The 15036-nt window shown below is 37.0% G+C and overlaps 1 protein-coding gene across 1 annotated transcript in view; it reads left to right on the forward strand.

Annotated features, from left to right (window-relative positions):
• The window catches only part of KLHL3 (kelch like family member 3), a 118398-nt gene that overhangs the window by 12251 nt on the left and 91111 nt on the right, over nt 1-15036 (forward strand). The gene's annotated exons all lie outside the window — the stretch shown is intronic.

A 15036-nucleotide genomic window follows, 5' to 3' on the forward strand; every position in this document is an offset into this window, starting at 1 on the left:
GCTTTCCCTTTCCAATTCTGATAGAGACAGAATGACTCCCCCAAAGCTCTCTCTTTTCTTTGTATTTATTTAACACCTATCATTTTAGTGCTTAATCACTGGGGAAAAATCCCTTATGGTTGCAGCAGTTCTGTTCATAAACTTGATTTCCAACTGAACCAGCTGCTTGAAGGCCAATAATAGAGTGATTGCAACACCTACACACAATTGCAGATTAAAGATTGCAGATGCCATGCGTTTTCTTTTGGCCTCTCTCTCTCTCTTTGGTCTCAACTTTGTCTTTGTCAAGGCAACCACACGACAGGGAGAATATCTAGCTTCTAAAATGCAATTTAACTCTATAAAGAAAGAAATGAAGTGCAAAAGCACTCATTCTCACTGAGCTAAACAGTGAGGGGTATGCAGACTATTTGTAAGGCCAAGGTGCATGTTTGCTGAGCTTTGTTGCAAGACAGGTTCAGGACATTGAATGAGTTTTTTTTGTGTGAAGCCTGTGCATACAACCTCTTCTTTACCAGAGCTTCCTTTGCCCATGCCATTATTTTTATTTTTTATTGAAATACAGTTGATTTACAATGTTGTGATGTTTTCAGATGTATACCAAAGTGATTCAGTTATATATACTTTTCAGATTCTTTTCCATTATAGGTTATTATAAGATATTGAATATAGAGTTCCCTGTGAAAGTGAAAGTCACTCAGTTGTGTCCGACTCTTTGGGACCCCAGGGACTATTCAGTCCATGGAATTCTCCAGGACAGAATACTGGAGTGGGCAGCCTTTCCCTTCTCCAGGGGGTCTTCCTAACCTGGGGATCAAACCCAGGTCTCCCTCATTGCAGGCAGATTCTTTACCAGCTTATTCACAAGGGAAGCCCAAGAATACTGGGGTGTATAGCCTATTCCTTCTCCAGCGGATCTTCCTGACCCAGGAATCGAACTGGGGTCTCCTGTATTGCAGGTGGATTTTTTACCAACTGAGCTATCAGGGAATTCTGCAGGCCAGAATACTGGAGTGGGTAGCCTTTCCCTTCTCCAGGGGATCTTTCCAGCCCAGGGATCTAACCCAAGTCTCCCACATTGCAGGCGGATTCTTTACTAGCTGAGCCACAAGGGAAGCCCCATGGTTCCCTGTGCTATAAAGTAAATCCTTGTTGCTTATCTATTTTAGATATAGTAGTGTATATCTGTTAATTCCAAACTCCTAATTTGTCTCTCTCCTACCCTTTCACCTTTGGTGACCATAAGTCTGTTTTCTGTGTCTGAGTGTCTATGTCTCTTTTGTAAATAAGTTCATTTGAATTGTAATGTTAGATTCCACATCTAAGTGATATCATGTGATATTTATCTTGCTCTCTCTGACTTTCTTCACTTTTAGTATGACAATCTCTAGGTCCATCTATGTTGCTGAAAGTGGCATTTTTTTTAAAATGGCTGAGTAGTATTCTGTTATATATATAATGTTTTATATACACACACACACATAATGGTGATCTACATGAAAGTGAAAGTTGCTCAGTTGTGTTCGACTCTTTGCGATCTCACAGACTATACAGTCCATGGAGTTCTCCAGGCCAGAATACTGGAGTGGGTAACCATTTCCTTCTCCAGGGGATCTTCCCAACGCAGGGATTGAACCCAGGTCTCCTGCATTGCAGGCAGATTCTTTACCAGCTGAGCCACCAGGGAAGCTTTTATATATATATATGTATGTATGTATACACATAAACACACACCGCCCCCCCCCACACTCCATATCTTCTTCCTCTTTTCTTTTTTTTTTACTACTGCCAGCACTATTTATTACCTTGAAAAAGTCTTAAAGACATTTATCATTTGTAAAATGCATCATTATCAGTGCTTTTCCACTTAAAAGAAAAAGAGAAACACTGTCATTAAGCCATAATTTGCCATTAGCTGCTAGATGCCATCTAGTTTTCTATGATGTTAACTCTGCAAAAATGTACATACGTACATTTTATGGATGTTAACATATGAAGAAACACAATACAGTTAAAAAGGGAAGGAAAAGGAAAATTAACAAATTTCTGTGCATATTAATGAATAAATATATTCACAGCATGAAAAAAATGTATATACCATATCTTCTTTATCCATTCATCTATCAGTGGACATTTAGGTTATTTTTATATCTTGGCTATTGTAAATAGCCAAGATATGGAGTACATGTCTCTTTTTGAATTAGAGTTTTTGTCTTTCCTGGATATATGCCCAGGAATGGGATTGCTGGATCATATGGTAAATCTATTTTCATTTTTTTAAGGAATTTTTATGCTGTTCTCCATAGTGGCTGTACCAATTTACATTCCTACTGACAGTGTAGGAAGATTCCCTTTTCTTTACACCCTCTTCAGTATTTATTATTTGTAGATTTTTTAATGACGGCCATTCTGATCAGGGTGAGGTGATGCCTCATTGTAGTTTTGATTTGCGTTTCTCTAATAATTAGTGATGTTGATCTTTTCATGTGTTTGTTGTACCAATGCCATTATTTATCACATATTTCATCCTATTGTATGTTATAACTGTTTATCTCCTCTTTTCTCTGTAGTTCATGAGCTTCCTGAGGGCAGGAACAATTTCTGAATCATTTTAGTCTCTGGCACCTAGTACTTCATAGGAGCTTTGAGTTATTCACTAAAGATCCCCAGACACACTGGCTGGCTCTGAGATGTGTGGGAGAGGGTGCAAGGTAAAAAATGATAATAGGTCAATGAAAATGGTCTTCCTACAGTGCAAATAAGTGTTATGAAGGAAAAATGTATCAGGTGCCTGCCAGGTGGTAGGTGTGCAGTAATTATTACTTTCTTAAAGGGTGTCATGAAAGAAAGCATGTAAAACTGCAACTTTGGAGAACACATCTTAAGGGGAAAGATGCTTGAGCTAAATTCTAAAGGACAAGTAAGAGTTAGAGAAACGAAAAGTGGTAAGGTTAGGGAGATGTCTTCCAGGCAGAGAAAATGGCATGAGCAAAGCATGTATAGCTGAAGATGTGATTGTTGTGTAGGGGTTTGAACTACTTGTAAAAAAAAAAATTCTATATTCATTTACTTGATTTTCTTTTCTGCAGGGTCTAGGCTTTGGTATTAAAAACCAAGTTAAATTAGATTTGTCTTACGCTCTATTGCTCAATTTTTATTAATATTAGGCTTCCTGCCAGATTTTCTAGAAGCTCCATCCATAGTTGTTTTAGGTGGTGGATAGTGCTAACATTCATTCCTAATGTTTCTTTGTTACTAAAGAATTTGTATTGTGTTCCCTAGACACTATTGAAGTTCCTCATTTTGTTCCCTTGAGTATGGCTTGTGTCCTTTGTCTGATTTAAGGCTTCAGGTCTCCAAATAAACAACCTAACTTTACACATGGAGGAATTAGAAAAGAAGTTTAATCGAAGCTCAAAATTAGCAGAAGGAAAAAATTATTAAAGATTAGAGCAGAGATCAGAAATGGCAACCCACTCCAGTGTTCTTGCCTGGAGAATCCCAGGGATGGGGGAGCCTGGTGGGCTGCTGTCTGTGGGGTTGCACAGAGTCAGACATGACTGAAGTGACTTAAAAAAAAAAAAGAGCAGAGATCAAATGAAATACAGATTAGAACGACAATAGGAAAAAAATGAAGCTAAGAGTTCTTTTGAAAGAATAAGCAAAATTGACACATCTTTAGCTAAACTAACGAAGACAAAAGAGAGAAAACCCAAAATTATAAATGAAAAAGGAGACATTACAACTGTTATCACAGAAATACAAATGATTGTAAGAGGCCACTATGAACAATTATATGCCAACAAATTGGATAACCTAGAGCAAATGGATAAACTCCTTGAAACATATGAACTACCAAGACTGAATCAAGAAGTAGAGAATCTGAACAAAGCAATAATAATTAAGGAGATTGAATCAGTGAGCAAAAATCTCTCAACAAAGAAAAGCCCGTGACTGGATCATTTCACTGGTGAATTCTACCAAATTTCAGAGAAGAATTAACACCAATTCTTCTCAAACTGTTCCCAAAACTTGAGGAGGAAACACTCCCAAACTCATTTTAACGAGGCCAGCATTACCCTGATATCAAAGCGAGATAAGGACACGACAAGAAAAGAAAACTATAGACCAATATCCCTGACAAGTATTATCGTTAGACTTTTTAACAAAATACTACTGCTGCTGCTAAGTTGCTTTAGTCGTGTCCGACTCTGTGAGACCCCATAGATGGCAGCCCACCAGGCTCCCCCGTCCCTGGTATTCTCCAGGTGAGAACACTGGAGTGGGTTGCCATTTCCTTCTCCAATGCATGAAAGTGAAAAGGGAAAGTGAAGTTGCTCAGTCGTGTCTGACTCTTCGCGACCCCATGGACTGCAGCCTACCAGGCTCCTCCACCCATGGGATTTTCCAGGCAAGAGTACTGGAATGGGTTGCCTTTGCCTTCTCTGAAACAAAATACTAGCAAACAGTATATGTATGATCTGGTAAAATATGATCTGATGAAAGGATCAAATACTATGATCAACTGAGATTTATCCCTGGATGCAAGGGTGATTCAAGGTAAATCAATAAAGATGATACACCATGTTCATAGAATGAAGAATAAAAGCCATAACATCTTTTTAATAGAGCAGGAAAAGTGTTTAACAAAATTCAACATCCCAGCAAATTGGGTATAGAAGGATTATACCATAACATGTTAAAAGCCCTATGTGATAAACCCATAGCTAACATCATACTGAATGGTGAAAGTTTGAAAGCTTTTCCTTTGAGGTCAGGAACAAGACAAGGGTGCCCACTTTCACTACCCTTTTTGATCATAGTACTGGAAGTTCTAGCCAGAGTAATTAGGCAACAGAAAGAAAGAAAAGGCATCCAAATTAGAAAGGAAGAAATAAAATTGTCTGTTTGCAGATAACATGGTTCTGTATATAAAAAACCCTACAAGACTCCACCAAAAAAACTGTTAGAACTTAAAAATAAATTTGGTAAATTTACAGGATACAAAATCAACATACAAAAATCAGTTGCATTTCTATACACTGATAGTTATCTGAAAAATAAATAAAGATGACAATCTCATTTTAAATAGTAAAACAATCAAACATTTAATAATAAATTTAACCAAGAAGGTGAAAGATCTGTACACTGAAAACTTGATGAGAGAGATTGAAGAAGACACAAATGAAAGATATCCTGTGTTCTTGCAGCAAAGGAATAGTGTTAAAATGTTCATACTTCCCAAAGCTATCTGTAGATTCACTGCAATCCCTATTAAAATTTCCATGGCATTTTTTCACAAAAATAGAGAAAACATTCTTAAAATTTGAATAGAATCACAAAAGACCATGAATAGCCAAAGCAATCTTGTAAAAGGAGAACATAGTTGGAAATATCGCACTCTCTGATTTCAAACTACAGTTGGCCCCTGAACAACATTGGTTTGAACTGTGAGGGTCCACTTATCTGAATTTTTTTTTTCACTAACTGCTATAGTACTGCACTATTTGTGATTCCATATCTCTGATATGAAATTGTGGATATGGAGAGCTGATATAAAGTTAGATGTGGCTTTTCCACTGCATGTGGGGGGGAGTTGGCACTCCTAATCCCCACATTGTTCAAGGGTCAAGTATATGTGACAAAGCTGTGGTAATCAGAACAGTATGGTATAGACATATAGACCAGTGGGACAGAATTGGAGCCCAGATATAAACCCACATGGATATGGTCAGCTCATATTTGGCAGGGAAGCCGAGAGTATTTAATGGGGAACGGATAGTCTTTCATCAGATGGTATTAGGATAGCTAGATGTTCACCTGCAAAAGAATGAAGCTGGATGCCTATCTTACACCACTCACAAAAATTACCTCAAGATGGATTAAAAGTTAACTGTTAAGACCTGAAGCCATGAAACTCCTGGAAGAAAACAGGGGAAAAAATAAACAAGTAGGACTTCATTGAACTAAAAGCTTCTGCACAGCAAAGGAAATGATCAACAAAATGAAAAGGCAACCTATGAAAGGAAGAAAATACTGGCACACCATAAATTTGAGGAAGGGTTAATATCTAAAATATATAAAACATTGAACTCAGAAAAAAATGGTTAAAAATGGGCAAAGGACCTGAATAAACGTTTTTTCCAAAAAAGATACCCAAATGGCCAACAGGTACATGGGAAGGGGCTTAACATTACTCATCATCAGGGAGACTCAAATCAGAACTGCAATGAGGTATCACCTCACACCTGTTAGAGTGGCTATTATCAAACAAACAAACAAAAACTCTAGGAGACAACCAGTGCTGCTGAGGCTGTGGAGAAAAGGGAACCTTTGTGTGCTATTGGTAGGAATGCAAATTAGTACAGCCGCTATTGAAAACAATATGGAAGTTCCTAAAAAAATTAAAAAGTGATCTGCTATACAATCTAGCAGCCACACTCTGGGCATGTATCTGAAGAAAATGAAATCACTTTCTCGAAGAGATATCTGTACCTCTAGGTTCATTGCAGCGGTATTCACAGTAGCAAAGACATGAACACAACATTAAGTTTTGGTCAGAGAATGAATGGATAAATAAGATGTGGTATAGTGACACAATGGAATATTATTCAACTGTAAAAAGGAAAGAAGTCTTGTCATTTGCACCAGTGTGGATAAACCTTGAGGGCATTGTATTTAGTGAAGTAAGTCAGAAAAAACCAAAGACTGTATGATTTCATTTATATGTGAAGTCTAAAAAACCTGAACTCTCAGAGAGTACATTAATGGTTATCGGGGACTGGAGGTTGTGGGAAATGAGGTGTTGGCCAAAGGGTACAAACTTCAAATTATAAGAAGAGTAAGTTCTGGGGATCTTATGTATAATGTGGTAACTATAGTTATCAATACTGTATTGTATACTTGAAAGTTGCTAGAAGAGTAGATCTTAAAAGTTCTTGCCAGAAGAATAAAAGTTGTAACTATGTGTGGTGACGGATGTATTACCTTATTGTGGTAATTATTTCACAGTATATATCAAATCATCACATTATACACTTGGAACTTACACAATGTTATATGTCAATAGACTTGGGGAAAGAAGACTTTTGGTCTCTCACCATACCTTATTTTGCCTGGTTTAGCCCACTCCAGTAACTACTTAAAGGCAGAGTTCAGGAAATAGATATGCCCACAGAATTCCCCCTAACTCTCACTTCATATTATTAATATTTTTTCCTTTTGCTTAAATAACTGAAAATCCTGCTATGTCCTCCCTTTTTTGTTGTTGTTGCAAGTTACCACTCTTTTGCATTTTTCCTTAAAAGCCTCGACTTGGATTTAACCTCTTCTAACAGTCCTGGTGCTTCTCTTTTGTGTAAATTACCATTTGCCAGTCTCTTCTGAGAAACATTTTCTCAAGATGCTCTGTGGGAAAATAGATCTGAGCCAAAATGAGTTTTAAAAATGCTATATAAAACTGCTATACTCCCCTCCAAGATTCATAATATATATAGGTAGATTAAAACCTCTGAGAAGTCATACAATAAACTTGTCTAACTGAGGGTTTCCTTCATGGTTTTGAACCCTCTTTGGTTGTTATGTACAGGCCAAGTGTTTTGTGAAACTTATTTTGGAAAACACTGGTCATTTGCTGAAACTTAAGTGAATAATCTTTGTGTTAGTCACGGTTTTTCAGAGAAACAAAACCAATAACATCTATTTTTATTATTTATTTATATATATGCTATTGGTTCTGCTTCTCTGAAAAAAACAAGATATATATAAGAGGAGATTTATTATTGAAATTGGCTCACTTGATTATGCAGGCTGAGAATTCCCACAGTCTGCTGTCTACATGTTGGAGAACCAGGAAAGCCAGTGGTATAATTCAGTCCAAATCTGAAATCCTGAGAAACAAGAGCCAATGGAGTATGTCTTGTGGTCCAAAGCCCTAAGAACCAAGACCTCTGATGTCTGAGGGCAGAAGATGATGTATAGTCCATCTTAAGGAGAGAAAGAATTCACCCTTCCTCCACCTTTTTGTTCTATGCAAGCCCTCCGTAAATTGGATGTTGCCCACCTACATTGGTGAAAGAGATCTTCTTTTCTCAGTCTACCAGTTCAAAGGCTAATCTCTTCTGGAAAGACCTTTGCAGACACACCCACCAATAATATTTCATCAACTATCTGGGCATCCCTTATCCTGGTTGAGTTGGCACAAAACATTAGCCATCACAATCTTGTTCTTCCTCATTTTGTTTTTTTTCAAATGGACCACAATCTGTTTATATTTTTGTTGGGAAATTTTAGTTCAGGTTTGGGCATGGATTTCCCTGTAGTTTTTCTTTAAATTTAAAATTTTTCTTTTAATTTTTTTTGTAAAAAGAATATATTGTAGAATATTTAGAAAATACAGGTGAGGGAAAAGTCACAGTGGAAACCATTATTAACATTTAGGAGAAGATCTTTTTTTCTTTAAAATGTATGACTCAACTGGATTTTTTTTTCCTATGGGTGATTTTTAATTTTAAAAATATTTTAATTTTATTGGGGTATAGTTGATTTACAATTGTGTTAGTTTCAGATGTACAGCAAAATGATTTAGTTATACATATATTCATTATTTTTAGGATTTTTTCTCTTATAGGTTATCACAGAATATTGGGTAGAAGTCCCTGTGCTATACAGTAGGTCCTTGTTGATTATCTGTTATGTAGTGTGTGTGTTCAATCAGATTTTTATTCTTAACATTTTGTTGAACAATTTTTTAAATGTTACTAACTGTTCTACAACTTCATTTAAAGTGGTTGAATGATACTCTATTTTTGTTTTTTTAAAAGCAGTTCCCTGTTGTTGGATGTCTAGGTTTTCCAATTCCTTGCGTAAATGATACTCACAGTGGTTTTGTGTAGGGCAGGATCGTGCACTGGTCACAAGCATAGACTCTGGAGCCAGACAGCCTGGTTTTAAACTTCAGCTCCAGTGCTGATTAGCTGCGTGACCCTGAACAAGTTAATTAATATCCCCAACCTCACTTTTGTCAGCCATATAATGAGGCTAATAATAGTTCCAGTCTTGCTGGCTTGTTAAGAGAATAAGTTAAGTGCTTAGAGCAGTGACAGCACATTAGTGGTGTCACTGTTGTTAAGTACTTGTGCACATTTACAATTATTTCTGTAGAATTAATTCCTAGAAGTAGAATTGCTAACTGAAACAGAAAGTAACATAATGATAATAATAGCTATTCCTTAGATATTTTATGAGTTCCTGCAACAAAGTGAACATTCTGTGTTAGCTTATGATGATGATGATGTGCTTTAGGAGTATGGCAGTAGGTGGGACAATCACAGCCTTGCCCTCAATCTCACTTGCATTCTGCTGGTGGTCAAAGATTATATCAAGTTTTAAGGTATTTAGATGACTGAAAAAACTAGAGTGGAATGGGTGATGCAGGGAGAGAAAGGGGGCCTGAATAGACACTTTATTGATTTGGGCAATTTCCGTCAGAACTGGGGAGAGGCATACTTTGTTTGGAGGAAGGCCAGGGCACCTGGACATCCAGGGGTCAGGCTAATGAAATGGTACCTGACATTCCAGGGACCTGGGATTATTTCCTGCATTATTTTCACATTCCCCTCCTCCAGTTTTAAGCTTTTTTTTTGTTCAGGCACACACGTTCTTTGCAATTTATGAATCACACAATTTACCTGTTTCCTGTTCTTTATACTTCCATGGTAGAAAATGAGCTGCTGGCATGGTAACCAAGCAACCTTCCTCCTCTTTTTGTACTTCATCACTCTGCTCTGGTCAAACCAACAGCTGCTTCTGGGCAGCAGAACCCTGATGGCTGTTTGTCTTCTGACTTATTGGCAGCCAGCAAGTGGGCACGTGGTCCTTGTTGGAAAAGCACCTCCTGATCAGGCCTGAAAATGAGAGACAATCTTCTATCTCATCTTTACAGTTTTAATTTCTTGTCTATCCACTGCAAACAATTCTCTGCTTCATCTTTTTTTCTTTTTAGATTATTGTCCAATATGGTTTTTTTTTTACTATAGTAATAAAATAAAGGCAGTAATGAGATAGATACCTTAGTATACTGCTTTCTGTTTTTCTTTTGAACTGTATCTTTGTTTTTAGCCTTTACATTATTTTTTACTTCTTGCTTTTAGTATAACTTTAAAAATTCGAAGTTTACTTGATTTATAATATTGTATTATTAATAGTTTCAAGTATATAGTATACTGATTTTTTTTTGCAGATTACATTTCATTTATAGGTTACAGGATATTGAGTATAATTTCCTGTGCTGTACAGTAAATCTTTGTTGCTTATCTCTTTTATGTATAGTAATTTATATATTTTAATCCTGTATTCCTAATTTGCCCCTTTCCCCTCATCTTTGGTAACCATAAATTTGTTTTCTGTGTCTGTGGGTCTGTTTCTGTTTTGTACATACACTCATTTGTATTATTTTTTAGATTTCACATGTAATATCGTATAGTACTTGTCTCTCTCTTTCTGACTTATTTCACTAAGCATAACATTTTCTAGGTCCATACATGTTGCTGCAGATGGCGATTTTTGATTCTTTTTTATCACTGGGTAATATTCCAGGGTGTGTGTGTGTGTGTGTGTGTGTGTGATCTTCTTAAGTCAATCATCTGGGCATTTGGGTTGCTTCCATGTCTTGACTATTACAAATAGTGCTGTTGTGAACATTGGAGTACATATATCTTATTGATTTAGACTTTTCATTTTTTGCAGATATATATGCTGTTTTTTAAATTTTGGTAACAGCTTCATCAAGATATAATTCATATAACATACAGTTCACCCATTTAAAGTATACACTTTAATGGTATTTATTATATTAGCAGAATTGGGCAACCAACAGTCAATTTTTGAATATTTCTATCACTTCTCCCAAATCCCGTATACTTTAGCAGTAATTCCCCTATTATTCCTATCCACTCACCCTGCCCCCCCAGTACTAGACAATCACTAATCTAATAATCTACTTTCTGTCTTTATAGATTTGCCTATTTTGGAATCATATAATGTATCTTTAGTGACCAACTTTTTTCACTTGGCATAATGTTTTCAAGGTTCATTCATGCTATAGCATGTCTCAGTATTTCATTCATTTGTATTGCTGAATAATAGTTCATTGTATGGATGTACAAATTTGAGACCATTTGGCTATTATGAATATTGCTGCTGGGAACATTCAGAAACAAGTTTTTGTGTCAATGTGTGTTTTATTTTTCTTGGGGGTGGGATTCCTGGGTCAAATAAAACCTATGTTTAACCTTCTGAGGAACTATCAGACTGTTTTCCGCAGCACTTTACATTTCTATCAGCAGTGTATGAAGGTTCCAATTTCTCCATATCCTCATCAACACTTATGATATCCTGTGTTTTGATTATAACCATCCTAGTGTGTGTAAGGAGTTATCTCATTGTGGTTTTGATTTGCATTTCTTGGATAACTAATGATGTTCAGCATCTTTTTATGTCATCATTGGCCATTTCTATATCTTATTTGGAGAGTTCTATTAAGATACTTTGCCTATTTTATATTGGGTTATATGTCTATTTATTATTGAGTTGTAAGGTTTCAAGTTCTTGATATATTCTGGATACAAGACTTTTATCAGACATATGATTTACAAAGTTTTTCTTTCATTTTGTATGTTTTCTTTTCATTTTCCTGATGTCCTGAAGCACAAAAGTTGTGAACTTTGATGTCTAATGTATTTTTTGCTTGTTTGTTTGTTTGTGCTTTTGGTGTCCTATCTAACAAATCATTGCTTAATCCAAAGTCATTAAGATTTACCCTAATGTTTCTTCTAAGAGTTTTCTAGATCCAGCTCTTACATTTAGGTCTTTGATCCATTGTGAGTTGATTTTTGTATATGAGGTGAGATAGAGATCCAACTTCTTTCTTTTGCATGTGGATATCCAGCTAATTGGGCTTCCCAAGTCAATTTAGTGGTAAAGAACTCACCTGCCAATACAGGAGATGTGGGTTTGATCCCTGGGTCAGGAAGATCTCCTGGAAAAGGAAATGACAGCCCATTCCAGTATGCTTGCCTGGAGAATCCCATGGACAGAGGAGCCTGGTGGGCTCAGTCCATACAGTCGCCAAGAGTCAGACACAACTGAAGTGACTTAGCAAACAAAGCATATCCATTTAATCCTAGCACCATTTGTTGAAAAGACTATTATTTCCCAGTTGAATGGTCTTAGCATCCTTTCAGAAATTAGCTGACTATGAATATGGGTGTTTACTTTTAGACTCTCAGTTCTATTGTATTGATCTAATGTCTATCTTTGTGCTATTACTATGCTGTTTTTAGCTTTGTAGTAAGTGTCCCAAGTGGTTCAGTGGTAAAAGAATCCACCTGCTAATGCAAGAACCGCAGGAGATGCAGGTTTGATCCTTGGATTGGGAAGAGCCACTGGAGGAGGAAATGGCAACCCACTCCAGGATTATTGCCAGGATAATCTCATGGACAGAAGAACCTGGCAGGCTACAGTCCAGGGGGTTGCAAAGAGTCGGATACAATTGAGTGACTGAACACGTACACACTTAAGTTTTGAAACTGGGATACCTGAGTTTTTCAACTCCTTTCTTTTTCAGGATTGTTTTGGCCATTCTAGATCCCTTGCACTTATGAATTTTAGGTTCAGCTTGTCCCTTTCTGCAAAGCAGCAGTTGAGAGTTTGATAGAAATTGTGTTGAATCTGTAGAACATTTTGGAGAATTGTCACCTCAACAGTATTAATCTTCTAATTCATGAACACTGGAGGTCTTTCCATTTATTTAGGTCTTCTTTAATTTCCTTCCATTGTGTTTTATAGTTTTAGGGTACAGGCTTTGCACTCTTTTTGTTAAATTTATTCCTAAAATATTTAATTCTTTTTGATGCTATTGTAAATGGAATTTTTAAAATATCTTTTTTGGATTGTTCACTGCAAGTGTACAGAAATACAATTGCTTTTGTACACTGACCTTATATTCTGTAACCTTCTTATACTCCTTTATTTATTCTTCTAATTTTTTAGTGGATTCCTTGGGATTTTGTATGTACAAGATCATATCATTTGTGAATAGAGATAGTTTTCTTTCTTTCCAATTTGTATGCCTTTCATTTCATTTCCTTGCCTAATTGCCCTGGCTTGCCACATTAATATTATCTTACTTATTAGCGGTATTTGATACAATTGATCATTCCTTCTTTTTTGCAACCATCTTTTCACTGGGCTTTTTGGGCACCACACCCTTTTGGTTTTCCTCCTGTCTCACTGGCTGTTTTCTCATCTCTTTTGTTGGTTCTTCTTCTTCTCCCAACTTCTTAACCATTTCTTGCCTATAAATTCCAGACCCTAGTATCCACTTGCCTACTTGACAACCTCACTTAGATATCCAAAAGGCAGCTCAAATTTACCATGTCCAAAACTTACTCTAATCATAAATGAAGTATTTTGTGGAAAAAAAGGGAGACAAGAAATCAATTAATATTTACTGAATGTTTTTTATTAACACTATTCATTATCTTGTTTACAGCACATGTCAGTTCTCTGATTCTCAGGGGTCATGAATCCTGGTCAGTTTCATTCCAGGGTCTGAGCTCCTTCCTAACATCTCTACTGTATTTCTTTTAGACACATTGTGTATAACTCAGCTTTCCTCCAGATTGTCCTTTGGAGTAGCATGTGATTGCTCAGAAAAAAGAGTCTCAAAGTATCTCTGGTGACTGGCCTCAGAAGTGCTGATGAGCCATGCAGCGCCTCTGGAGCTGCACCTTCCCTTTTCTCTGTGTGGTGGAGACAGAGATGTCTCCAGTGGGAAGACAAGTGGTGGAAAAGTCTACTTTGAGTGTTTGGCAAGTTTTTATTGGTTACTTTCCCAGGTTAGAGTTTCTCTGGCCTTGAGATGTACCTCCTGCTTCTCAGAACTGCTCTCATTTATTTGCTGACTGGATTCTCCTATCTTTATTCTTTTTTCCTTCTTGTCTCTTTTTCATTTGTTCAAGAATTATCAGCCTTTCTGGGTTTGTGTAAGATATCCCACTTTATTTGCTTTCCCAGTACCTGACATTGAAAATTTGTTCAGCATCTGTGACTCATCTATGTCAATACTTTCCTTATTAAAATATTAATACTAGTTACCAAAAAAATTACTTGCCTTTTAAAATAGCCCTGATAACTCTGTTTTCTCTCCCAAATCTTTAACAGAAGTGAAAATGTCCAAGATGAATCTATTCACGTTGGGAATACATTTTTAAAATATATTTTATCCAAATTTAAACAAGACTATTCCCAAGTAGTACCTACAATCTCATTTGGCCCCCATGGTATATGTCCCAAGGCAGCTAAGAAAGATGAGAAGATCGGTGGGGTCAATTTGTTCATGTTCTTATAGCCTGTTGAGTCAGAGCCAGTTCTGTTCCCAGTTGAGCTGGTTTCTTCTGATAAGGTTTGTGTTTAGGGTGTGCTGTTCACTGCAGGATGAGGTCCCACTCCCAGGTTTTGCTTCTTGGTGCCCAGAGGTCTGATCTTTCCCAGAAGTCCCCTCACTGGCTCCTTATTCCATGTGCTGAATCTTTCCTGATCCCCTTTCCCTGTTGGAGCTAACCTAGTTTCCATTCTAAGTATCAACCAATCATGAGGCAGGAATGATACTGTACCTGGAGTCACCTCTCTGAGCATCATAGGGTGATCTCTAAGGACATTGGCAGTTCTAGCCTTCTCAGGCTTTATGACTCGATTTCTCTGAAAAGTGAACCTGGACTAATATCTGAGCAGTTGGCTTAATATGCTCTACCAGGGAGGGCAAATATGTAGCTTCTGTTCCATGTGCTTACCATGGAAGATTCATTATATTATCTCATTACTCTCATGTGGAACCCAGTTATGACCTCAGACTTCTCAATTCAGTATCAGTTCAGTTCAGCTGAATCACTCAGTTGTGTCCGACTCTTTGCGACCCCATGGGCTGCAGCACACCAGGCCTCCCTGTCCATTACCAACTCCCAGAGTTTACTCAAA

Source organism: Oryx dammah, unplaced genomic scaffold (assembly GCF_014754425.2).
Source record: "Oryx dammah isolate SB20612 unplaced genomic scaffold, SCBI_Odam_1.1 HiC_scaffold_5, whole genome shotgun sequence".
Lineage (NCBI taxonomy): Eukaryota > Metazoa > Chordata > Mammalia > Artiodactyla > Bovidae > Oryx > Oryx dammah.